The following is a 13,505-nucleotide window of genomic DNA, read 5'->3' on the forward strand; positions in this document are numbered from 1 at the left end:
AATGCATAAAAAACGGAACAGATGTGTAGTCATTCGAAATTTGCAATTATGGAAAATCCAAACTGAAAGAGATGCTATATAAAAAAAAAAAAAAAAAACTCAATGAATTTTGTAAGGAACTGCTATAATCCCCTCTTCATCAAAAGTAAAAATGCTAGAATATTCCGTTGATATTTTTATAATTTAAAAGACTGATACTTGAAAATATGCTAATAATCAGATTTGATATTAAATCCGTTTTAACAAACTGCATCTTAAAATAAAGAAATTTATTCCAGATGTGTTATTCATATAGCACATTGCTTTGCAGTTTACAGGATGGTTTAATGGCTGCAGCAATGTTTAGTTATAATTCCAACTACATTTGTGGATGTATTTATTCTAATTGTATTGAATAAAGCTGTACCTTGTTAATAAATAGAAGTGAATAAATAAATTATTGAAAAAAACACTACATATAATTACATCCAAATTGGCTACAACTTTCGATCCATCATGTTTTTTTTTTTTAAACTGTAGAAAATTTCTATATTTCATTATAGAAGCTAAAATTTAGACACACTGTGTTATGAAACCCAATAGGTTTAAGATCGAAAATAAAATTCCTTTGATAATATTTGCATGTAATACCAAATATTCTGAAGCTTTTTCCTTAGCTATTAATTATATTTAAAATATAACACAAAATAACATCAAATGAAAAAAGTTTTAGTAAAAGCAAAGCTTCTGTATGAACGTTAAAAAGTGAAATTCGTGTTTTCTTTAAGAGCAGAAAACAAAAATTTCATTTTTTTATCTTTCTGAGTCTCATTAAAAGGAGAAGTCCTAAACGTTTAAGTAATTTGTACATGAACGCATGTACAGAAGATAATATTATTTACTTTGAGGTTGGGAAGCAAGATTCTTCTTAATCTAGCAACCATTAATAATTCAGTAACTTTATCTAACTTTCAAGCAAAATACACTGAAAATGCCAAATAACTGAGCTTCTCTTCCTGATCAATATGTACCCTTCTTGTGATTAAGTCTGATAAAAATATGATAAGCATACATACATCATGAGTATGAAATTATACAAACTCAATGATGCTCGGACATTAAAATATGTATTTTGCATTACTCTCACCTTTCGTTTGACAATCATTATATAACGTGTATTACTAAAAAAAGGCGTTTCCAAATTTTATTTACCCTCTGCTGTAATTGAATTTGGCTTTTATGCTCAGGCATTTTGTAGGTAACAAATATTTTGAATGATGGTGAATAATTGCTTATTTGTAAAAAAAAGTTCTGAAATTATTAGACAATATATGTTGCATTGTTTCAATTCACCTAGCTTGTGCTTCTGATACTAACATTTCTCAACTACTTTGAATAATTAAGAATTTCTTATTCAAAATATATATATATATATATATGATGTGGACACTACAAAACTTCCTTGTATGGACTATTAAATTATGAACATTTTTGGCTGTATTTTATTTAAACTCATTTCCTTGAGTTTCATTAGAAATACATTACTCATTCAATTAATTCAGTTCGCCCTTTGCGGCAAAGCCAAATTAACTAAAAACTCAAAACGTCTTCAGGGACCCACCAGCGGCCGAGCGGTAAAATCGCTGAACACTGGTAGTTCGGTTCGAGGTTCGAATCCCGCGAACGGGCTGGCTGCATGGGCGTTTTCGTGGTTTTCCCCATGTGTAACGTGTATACGAGCCAGTTTCCCTTAGAAAGTCCTCCACGAAATCATCCCTTCCCTTAGACAGATAGTCTTAGTGTGCTTTGCCGTATTCTCAATACACCAACACCAAAACGTCTTCATAAAACAGAAAAATACAGAAAAGCATAAACTATCAAATACACTTAAAACAGTTAAAAAAACAATTTTTATAATTCGAATTAGAGTTTCTACGCAAAAACAAGCAATTTGGACATATGAGAAAGAAGGCAGATATTTCTATGCACAAAAGTGTTTATTTTTGGTCCCACTCGACAAAAAATGTGCAGAAATTGACGTAATTCAGTATTATACTGAGTTTCAAATGTAAACAAATGACGGTTCGTTAGGCTTAACTCACCACTTAAATATTCAAATTGTTGATAATTCTAGAACAATTGCATGCAGATTGGCTGAAGACATGAAAACCCTTAACCGGAACATAAAAACTACATATTTCATGTATAGTTCAATCACAAAGCAAAAGATGCACAATTTACCAACATATAAGAATAAAACAATTAGATCACCGAGGCAACCAAAAGAATGGGTACATATATATATATATACAACTGGTGCAGCCGACCTCAACGAAAAAGGGAGATATACAACTGCATGTTGTAGGCAATCCCATATACAAAATTGCATCGACTGCAACGAAAAAGGGAGACAGACAACTGCATGTTATAGGCAGTCACATATACAAAATTTGAACGTTCTACGCTACCTATTCTTGAGTTAAGCGAGATACATAACGTACGTACGTAGAGACGTCAAGAAAAAAAATCTCTTTTGAATTCATTTTAAATCCATTTTACAATCCTTTTTGACAAAAACAGTCCTTTATTCTGTCAGCGCATACAAACGCCAAGCAAAGATATCGTTCAAATGGTTTCGAGACAGGTTGAAATAGAGATTTTGTTTGAAATATGATACCCGAAATTTTTCGAGATTACAATGCTTCCTTTACTTTGTACAAGGACGAAAAAAAAGTCTTAGATGATGTAGCACTGGCATTTGAACAGCTCATTGATATAATGCCTTTGACATTCGCGTAGGCTCCCTCGAAACTGAACCGGTGCTACTATTGATATTCGACAAAATATACTGCTACATAATGCCCTATTTAACATAGATCGATTTCCTATGTTTATGTTCACCTTGAAATATCATTGCTCCTATCACCATTTATTTACGAATTTCGCCAAATCTGTTTCTATGTAAGTCATAATCCTCTTAATTATTCTCTAGTATCAATAATTCATACCTGGCAACAGCTTTCCAAAGGCAAATAATTTTCCCCTCCGTAGGCCACTTTGTACTTGGCTGCAACTAGAAAAAACTAACTGCTATTGGTTACTGAATGAAAGATCGCTAACTGTGGTTGACCGAAGTTTAGACTACTAACTGCGTTCGGTCATTAACTATTAGACCATTAAATGTGTTAGTTGCTCTGACGATTTAAGCTGCGAAGGAAATTATCCGATCCATTAACCTGGTTATTGTGATTAAGCTTAGCGAATGTTACCTAAACCCACTGTCACTGACATTCTGACGACAAATATAAATTGGGTTCGTTGTTTTTTTTACAAATTTTACTTACAGAGTTTTGTGAATTAAACGTTCGGTGTGGTTTTCCAACAGCAGTATTTTTAGAGATGTAAAATATTCTCAGTGAATTTTTGTTTCAGATGTGATTGAATTAACTAAAATATATTTTTCTTATATGCAAGAAGAAGCGGTCTTATAAAATAATTTTAAAAACTACAACAATAAATTACAGCAAGAGATTACGAGCGTAGAAGTATCTTTTAGACGCTTTTGTTATTCTGCTTGTGCAGTTTTCTGCGTGCGAGATTGGAAATGTTAAACAATGCTTACTAACCAGTAGTTCAAAATATATCAGAATCAAATAGAGCTTGATTTACAATAAAATATATAAAGGGAAATTTGTTATTAAAATTATTAAAATATATGCAATTATTTAACAACTATAAAAATAATGCAATTATTTCATTTCTTACGTTAGATAAATTTAACATCAACTCCTACCAAATCATAAGACTACTTTTTTTCTATTCAACGAAATTAAAACCCAACTATAAAATCCTTTTAGTGTTTAAAGCTCAGGTGTTAGCCTCTGTCTTTTTCTTTTCTGAATGAAAAATCATGTAAGCAGACTGGTTTGGTTTAGTTTATTTAATTAGGGCAAAGCACACTAGGGATATCTGCCTAAGGGGAGGGATGCCTTCGTGGGGAACTTTCTAAGAGAAACTGGCTTGTATACAAGTTACACATGGGGAAAAACACGAAAACGCCCATGCAGCCAGCCCGTTCGCGGGATTTGAACCTCGGACCGAACTACTAGTGTTCAGCGACTTTACCGCTAACATGCCAGGAAATATGCCAAAATATTAAAGCGCAGTTTATCAGGTTCAATGTTCCGTCTTACTTGCTTTGGGAACATTCAAGAACCTGACTCGGAACAGGGAGCTTACTAAAACTATGTTCAATAAATGTGGGAAGTAGACAAGATACACAGGAAGGGTATACGAAACCCTTTATTTTTTACTCTTTACCATGATTTCCGGACTTCGGAATACAGAGACCAACCACTTGTGAACGTAAGAATATAAAAATATTAACTAAACTCTAACTTAACCTTGGAGTAACAAACAAGGGCCTCCGAGAAGATTGGCCGTATATTAACAGGAAGCCGTATGCAGTACAGAGAACTGTTAACACTATAATACGTTTAAAATTATCAAGAGGATTAAACCTCTGGCCTGGAAGGCAACCAGCAACCGAGTAAAACTGCTAAGGCAAGCGGCCTGCTTCTACTAACTCCTTCCTCTCTCTTACTTGGCAAAAAGCCACAACTTAGGTACTTGGCGTTCGCCAGACAAATATGCATAAATAAGTTAAAGCTTTTAATTCTGGCCGGAAGTAGAAAATAAAAAGTGATAGTAAAGATTTAAAATAAAATAAACGTTAGTAAAACTTAAGATCCTTACAAGTTTAACGTTTGAAAATCTGTTTAAAAAAAAAAGTGTTGATTTTGGGAAAAAAAAAAAGTTTAAATTTTGATGATGACTGTCACTATCATATACTCAAAAAGGAAAAACATATTAAAAATAATATATATTCATTGGTTTAAAGATTAGATTCGAAGAAAGAAAGAAATTGATTTCTATTTCATTCTCCATATTTAATTCTTTAAAAAGATTCAGTTATACACTAATAAACAAAAACATCTGTCTAAAATTTTGGTAATAAACTATCTGAAACAAATAAAAAAATTGGTTTGAAAGGAACGTTTCTATTTTACTCATTAACCTCCCTACCGTTTCCCCCGAGACAGTCTCGTCGATTTGAAAACTATCATCAACTGTCATCGACTAGGCACCCTCGTCGGTTTAAGTGTAGCCTCGATTGTTACCCCCCGAGAGAGATTCGTCGCTGCGTGCGTTTCAACCCCCAAAATGGGGTGAAAATAAAAAGAGATTTATACGCTAGTTGGTCTCCAAAGCGAGGTTTTTATCAGTATCTTACAAAGCAATGTTCAGTGAAAACGCAAGAAATAGGAACACGCCTTCATTATTTTCAGCTGGCAGTACAATTGTAACTGTTGCTTATTGCAAATCATTTTCTTAGGTGATCGTCTTGGTTAATTTTTAAACAATAGACTAACAATTTTTTTTTTTTTTTTTTTTGTAAAGAGCGACGCTGTTCAACAGGTTACAGCCGAAAACATCGCGGCAAAAACATCGCGGACGAAAACGTCGCGGAGAAAACAACGCAAGGCAAAAACGTCGTGCTACAAAACATCGTGGGAGAAAACATCGCAAAGAGAAAACATCGCAGCTCTAAAACATCGTGGTACAAAACATCGTCGTCGAAAATAAAGCGGTTCAAAAACTTCGCAGTTTAAAAATATCGTCGTCGAAAATATCGTGGTAAAAAATAAAGTGCCTACAAATCATCGCATGACGATGACATGGCAGACATGCCTTTTTCAGGTTTTAATGACTGTAAATGGATATTCCCATTATGATTTGTGAGCGCAAGATGTGAAGAAGGATAATTTTTGCTTTCACACTTTTTTATAAACTAATAAATTTTTGCTGAGAAAATAAGCATAGAAAATTAATGCAACTTATAGCACTTAATAGAATTTTAAACCGACATAGTTAACTAAAAAAGGCCATTAATAAATAATTTTTTATAACGTTTTTACTGGTAATTTTCATGAAAAGTATAATCTATAAATGGCATTTAATTTTTTATGCTTAAGTTTCCTTCTTACTTTTTTAAGCAAAAATTTATTAATTAATAAAAAATGTGAAAGTAAAAATTATCCTTCTTCACATCTTGCGCTCACAAATCAATATGGGAATATCCATTTATAGTTATTAAAGCCTGAAAGAAGCATGTCTGCGATGTTATCGTCATGCGATGATTTGTAGATACTTTATTTTTTACCACGATATTTTCGACGACGATGTTTTTAAACTGCGAAGTTTTTGAACCGCTTTATTTTCGACGACGATGTTTTTAAACTGCGAAGTTTTTGAACCGCTTTATTTTCGACGACGATGTTTTGTACCACGATGTTTTAGAACTGCGATGTTTTCTCGTTGCGATGTTTTCACCCACGATGTTTTGTAGCACGACGTTTTTGCCTTGCGTTGTTTTCTCCGCGACGTTTTCGTCCGCGATGTTTTTGCCGCGATGTTTTCGGCTGTAACCCTTTTCGAAATAGGTCTTGATAGCTGGTAAAACGAAAAAAAAAATAACTTCTCAAAACAGTTTCAGAAGTAAATTCTTACCGTGAGAAGAAAAAAAAAAAAAAAAAAGAAGCAAATATTCGAGTTTTGCAGGGCGGTGAATTTGTTAAGAAAGCCGCACACAAAAACTTTCTTAAAACCAATAGTTTTGTAATTTCTGCCAGTTTTCAAATTTTATGTTTATTTGCTCGCCGAAAGAGAAGTAATGCATGAGTAGATATTTAAGTTTTTCTGTTATCAGTCATAACTGTCATCAAAACGAACAATAAATTTCTCCTTTTTAAACACGTACATATTTGAGAAAATAAAAATACGAAAATTTTATATTCGCAAATTATGATTATTAAAATGCCATTTTCAAATATCAATATAGTTCATTTAGAATTGTTCCTTTTCATCTGGAACCTCCTTCTGACCTATAAGTAAATTAATAAATAAGTAAATTTTTAAGCTCACTGTTGATATGTATTTATTTTATTATTTTTTTGGGAGGAAGGAAATAATTTGTTTAAATCTATTTTCTGAACATTGTTATTTGGATATAATTTATATTATTTGTCATTTATCATGGAAAGTTTATTTATCTTAATATCATTATGAGTATATAATAATATAAATACTATATGTTAATGGTGTTTTTAAATTATACTTATCACACTGATATTAATGGACAGCTTACCCGTAAATTAAGTAAATAAATAAGTATTCCCCACTTTGGTTTTTCTTTCTGCCAAGTACTGAATGTCTTTCAAGTCATGATTATTTGGACCGAGAGATTTATCTGTAATAAGGAATTGTTATAAATTAAGATTTGATTTCCTTTATTTTAATAAACTTTATAGAAAATAAAGAATACTTATTATTTTTAGATTCCAACATCGATGCACACAATGCTCTTGTAATTATTCAACTGATGATGTTTTCGTGTTATAAAGAGAAAGGTTTATGTTACTTCGGAGTTTATTTTGGATTTAAGAATATTTCGCATGCAGAATTTTGTATTCTAATCTATCACTATTCAAAATACTTACAAGCAGAATGTTATTCTAAGAATTGAGAAACATTTATCGCTGTTCTAGCATCTATTAAATAAACAAAATTCCATGTAAAATGCAGAAATATTCAATTCATTTTCAAGCTATCTGTTACGCATTGCATTTTTTAATTATTCTTCCTCGCGTATTTTATTTTATTATTTTGTACGCTTTCTGATGCGAAAGTATTCACATCCCGTTGCAATTATGTTAGAAATTCTAAGGAGTTATTAGTTTCTGTGAACTAACTCAAATTTAATTCGATTTATGTCTGAATAAATTTCAATATCAAGATATTTCCCCTTATTTAAATTGAATATTTTGTATCATGGTGGGGGACATTGAAGGAACAACTATTAAAAAAATATATATATAACTTTGTTGTGAAAAATATGGAGCTCGCACGAGATCACTATTTTGTCATTGTTTTCATATCTTCAAAATGCAGAATTGCTGATTTCTGAAAAATAATAATAATAATAATAAGAGCATTGGAAATGTAACATAAAATGGGGTAGGGAAAAGTTTGTGTTAAATCGTTTTAGAGATACACAAAAATTATTAATAGGGTTGTAAGGATCCTAAGTTTTACTAACGTTTATTTTATTTTAAATCTTTACTATCACTTCTTATTTTCTACTTCCGGCCAGAATCAAAAGCTTTTACTTATTTATGCAAATTTATCTTGCTAACGCCAAGTACTTAAGTTGTGGCTTTTTGCCAAGCAAGAGAGAGGAAGGAGTTATTAGAAGCAGGCCGCTTGCCATAGTAGTTTTACTGGGTTGCTGGTTGCCTTCAAGGCCAGAGGTTTAATCCTCTTCATAATTTTAAACGTATCGTAGTTATCTCTTACAGTTATATCTTAGTTATCTCTGTACTACATACGGTTTTTTGTTAATTATGGCCAATCTTAAAGTAGGCACTTGTATATCAATCCAAATTTAGTTTAGTTAGAGTTTTAGTTAGTATTTTTATATTTTTACGTTCAGACCACAAGTGGTTGGTCTCTGTATTCCGAAGTTCCGGAAAGCTCTGTAAAGATAGAAAAATAAAGGGTTTCGTATATCCTTCCTGTGTGTATTGTCTACTTCACAAAGTATCGAACATAGCTTGAGTAAGCTCCCTGTTCCGAGTCAGGACAGTTAATGTTTCCAAAGCAAGTAAAGAGGAACACCAGTCCTGATAGGGTATGTGATCATTCTGAATTAAATGCGAGATTTACACAGATTTACCATGCTGTGTGTCAGATTGCCCAGAATTGTCTGCAGTATCGAAAAGTACTGACAATGAGTAATGCCTTGAAGCATCGGATATTGCTATATATAGCAGCCCCAGTAACACAAGCCGTTGTCCCAATGCATCCCACATCAGTTCTATCTAATTCGAATTCAGAGAATTTGCGAACCATTCCATCCGCTGCATTCTTTCAACCTCATGATAATTGGTCACTATTCCAGTAAGATGGGAACGAAAGTTAGCATCTAGGAGCTAGCAACTAGGAGGAAATTGTTACTGAATACTCCTCTAAACTATGTGCCATAAGGATTAAGAAACAGGGATAATGGTAAGCAATGCTGCCATACCAAAGAGTCCGGCGTCGAATACCGGTAAAGGCATGGATGCTTATAAATGTATAGTGTCTGAGTGACATAGAATCACTCTAAAAATGCTTCAATCCAAAATTACTCTCAAAAGGTTGGTGGTAGGGAAATAGGGGTGGGAAACCCTTCGGACCTGCCCCCTCACACAAAAATCAGCTAGCCATCCGACCGCGATAGCGGTTAGCGAAATTGACAGCCGTACTGAAGGGCCCAGCTTCCAATGCGGGAGCAGGCACTGATGTTTAGAAACAAGGTCTGAGCGGCGTGGGACACTCTAAATATAAGTCAATCTGAAATTCCTCTCGAAACGTTGGTGGTAGGGGAATAGGGGCGGAGAAACCCTCGGAACTGACTTTTAGACAAATTAGCTAGCCGTCCAACCGGAATAGTGGTTAGAATTCCGGAGAAGGCATGGACGTCAGCTAATATCTGTGCAAAGATCTCTAAATATGAGGTGAGCCAAAAGTCCTCTCGAGAGACTGGTAGTACGGGAAGTGGTGTGGAGGTGGAAGACCTTCCTATGGGGGTGCCTTCTTTCAAAATTGGAGGCGTAGCAGAAGTTGGGCTGTTACCTATATGGTGCTCGAAGGATTCTCAAGAAAATGCATTCTAGAGCACAGGTACAGGTAGAAGCTAGGCCAGCAGGTAATTGAGGTATTGCTGAACTTCCTCTGTATGCTTTAATATTCTTACCTGCAGTGGCAAAATATAAAAATGTATGGTAATGTATTGTCACAAGTGACAAAATGTAAGGTCACAAGTGCGACCATCAAAATGATGTCTACCCATACTTTGAGTCTACCATCTTTGTGCCGATGCCTTTCACAAATATTTTCAAGCGTTGTCTTGTTCTCTCTACGCTGTAACACATCTGAAATAACTCTCCAAATAAAAACAAAACTCATCCGTAAAAACTCGTCTGCAGTCCGGATACCCCATACGGTGATTTCTGGACTATTGCAGCCAATCGCATTTCGCAGCCAGAGGGACCCCATGCATGGGTTTCTTCCTAAGCAGACTGGCACTTACAACTAATCTGAACAGTCGATTTTCTGCAGCTGCTATATACATCAACACTGTTTGTAACTGTTTCTAGAAACATCACATCACGCATTTGGTAACTTACATGTCTTTACATACGTATTTGAGTGTCTGCTGTACTTCGATTTTCCTAAATCTGAACGAAATGTTCTCTTTTCGAGGCCTGGACATTTTGTCTAGTTAAACGTATAGTCCTTGATATTAGAATATGAATCACTCCTTGGCCTTTTTCCCACACATTTTCAAAGAACTGCTGCAGAGATTTACACATTTTGATGATGTCGAAGAAGAATCCTATTAGATTAGATGATATCTTTGTCTTTGAGCTACCAACCAGTTACATTTCGTTTGATTTAATCACTTAATGAAATTACTATAAAGCACTTTCTAATAATTGTTCCTTTAATTTCCTTTCAGAATATTTCAGATCTAATATTTACATGCAAACTAGACTATAATTCAAATATTAATGATTATAAAATAGAACTCAAACTATTGAAAAAATATTTATTTATAATTAGTGCCTTTATGATATTCGCAACAACCCAACCAATTAATTAATTAAAAAAAGATATTTACTCAGATTACTTAACTCCAGCGAAGTAATTTCACTCTTTCACAAGACAAACACTTCTTTTTGTTGTTGACCAAATTTAGAATAGTGGGAAATTAATATGTATAATTTAATACAGCTTCCAGAATACATGCTAAACAAAGCACAACAGTTGATGAATCATTACGAAGCATCTTGACGTCGAAAATCAAATAATATCTAATAGCCGTTTGCTAGCCCTGACAATGATGAAGGCGAATCTCGATCAATCTACATTCATCTTTCACAGTTTTTCTAATGGTAGCTTTCTTTCCTTTATCAAACGTACAGCAGGTCCACTGGATTAGGTCATATCTTAAGCACATAGAGTAAGAAAGTGATATTTGTTGATTTAAAACAGAAATCATATTATTTATTGCTCATAGAAACAATTATTCTCTAATGTATATTAACCTTTATTTTTGCAATACTTGAAACAAATTGACCGCATATATGAACGTCAGGAGATATGCTTATGTTTGGCAGAAACATATTTCTTATTTAAAATAATTATTTTGCTAATATATACAGTGTCTCAAAAAAGTGATGGGACACTTGTGCTTTACAAAAGGAAACTGCAATAAAATAAATTTAAAAAACATGTAAAATTTTTTGTGGGTGTGTTTCATACTTAAATTTAGTAACAATTATTACATAACATACATTTTCTCAAAATATTAAAACATTAATTTAATAAAAATACAATTGTTAAGAACGGAGCAGAAAATGGCTCACTTAAGTGATGGGACACTACGTACTATGCAACAAAAATCGTCTGAAGTAAGCAATAAAAATATCTTTTGGGGGTATTTATTTTTACTCAAAAGCAATTGTCAATAATTTATAAAATCGTCTGCAGTATTTCTCTCCAGTTTTTTTGGAATTTTTGTGTTTTTTAGCTCTGTGCAGCCATGAATGCTAAACGAAAAGAAACTTTGCCTGGAATTCGAAAATTAGTTATTAATTTGCATATTGAACGTGGAAAATGTATTAGAGAAACTACTGAAGCAGTTAACTTCAGTTATTCAACAGTTTTCAATATCATTAAACGATATAAAAAGAATCATATGATTCAGGATAAAAGAAGACCTGGCCGACCATCAAAGCTATCCAATGGAATACAGCGAATTATCGTTCGAAATATTTAAAAAAAATCCAAGAATGAGTGCTCCTAAAGTTGCTGCTGATTTACAAGCATTATATGGAGTAATTGTTAATTCTGAGACTATTAGAAAAGTAATTCGATCTACTGGATATCACGGTAGAGCAGCCAGGAAAAAATTCTTCGTAAGTGAAAAGAATAGAAAACTCAGACTGGCTTTCGCAAAATCCAACATAAATAAGAATTCTGATTACTGGAATGAAGTTATATTTGCTGATGAGAGTAAATTTAATATATTTGGTTCTGACGGTAGAATCTTGGTGTGGAGAAAACCCAGGGAAGAATTTCGCAAACAGAACTTGGTGCCAACTGTAAAACATGGTGGAGGAGGAGTTATGGTACGGGGGTGTATGTCGTCCGCTGGAGTTGGTAATCTTGTTTTTATTGACAGTATAATGGATCAGTACGAGTATATTGACATTTTAAATCAAAATTTGAAATCTTCAGCACGAAAATTGAACCTTCATAACGATTTTAAATTGTACCAGGACAATGACACCAAGCACAGTGCTTTGAACGTTAGACTCTGGCTGCTGTATAACTGTCCTGAAATAATAAAAACACCCCCACAATCTCCACAATTAAATCCCATAGAGAATATTTGGCAAGAATTGGAATCAAGAATTCGCAAACACACCATTTCTTCAAAACAACAATTAAAATCGGTGCTTCAAGCAGAATGGAGTAAAATCACTCCAGAAATCACAAAGAAATTAATCGAATCCATCCCAAGAAGATTAAATCATGTTTTAAAAGTAAAAGGAAATCCAACAAAATATTAAAACCTTTTAAAAAGTAAAATTTTTGGATAAATATTTGATGGAAAAGTAAGTGTCCCATCACTTAAGTGAGCCATTTTCTGCTCCTTTCTAAACAATTGTATTTTTATTAAATTAATATTTTAATATTTTGAGAAAATGTATGTTATGTAATAATTGTTACTAAATTTAAGTATGAAACACACCCACAAAAAATTTTACATGTTTTTTAAATTTATTTTATTGCAGTTTCCTTTTGTAAAACACAAGCGTCCCATCACTTTTTTGAGACACTGTATATTAACGTAAAAATCGTTACATCAGTAACTGTAAATTATAGAAAACTTATCCATGCAAAAGTTGGCACTTCTTGGTCTATTTTTGTTTGCTTGTGTCCTATCCCAGTCGATAGAAAGTAACATCAGATCAAGAAGAAATTCATCGTGGCAAGGGCTCATGATTGCGCCTGTCGTTAGCAAGAGGCTTGAATAATAATACTAAACATGAAGTACCCATGGGAAACACCTTTATATTGGTGTCTCGTTGTTGTTGTGACTAAACTCTCTTGTCTGAATAAGCTTAAGCCCACGAAATTTATCACAGGAAGGAGTACAGGATAACACCTGTTATTGGCAAGAACCTTCAGCATCATATAGGTGACAGTACGAATTTGCTCATTTCCGCCCCCTAATTTTGAAGAAGAGCGCGCCTGGATCCGTTCCTCAGGCGCCCCCTCTTTCCCTACCAACAACGTCTCGAGAAATCTTTGACATTTATTCTTACATTTCTGCTTTTGGAAGCATCAGTTGT

Source organism: Stegodyphus dumicola, chromosome 10 (assembly GCF_044657685.1).
Source record: "Stegodyphus dumicola isolate Sdum_Otavi_A_Nest chromosome 10, ASM4465768v1".
In the NCBI taxonomy this organism is placed as follows: Eukaryota; Metazoa; Arthropoda; class Arachnida; order Araneae; family Eresidae; genus Stegodyphus; species Stegodyphus dumicola.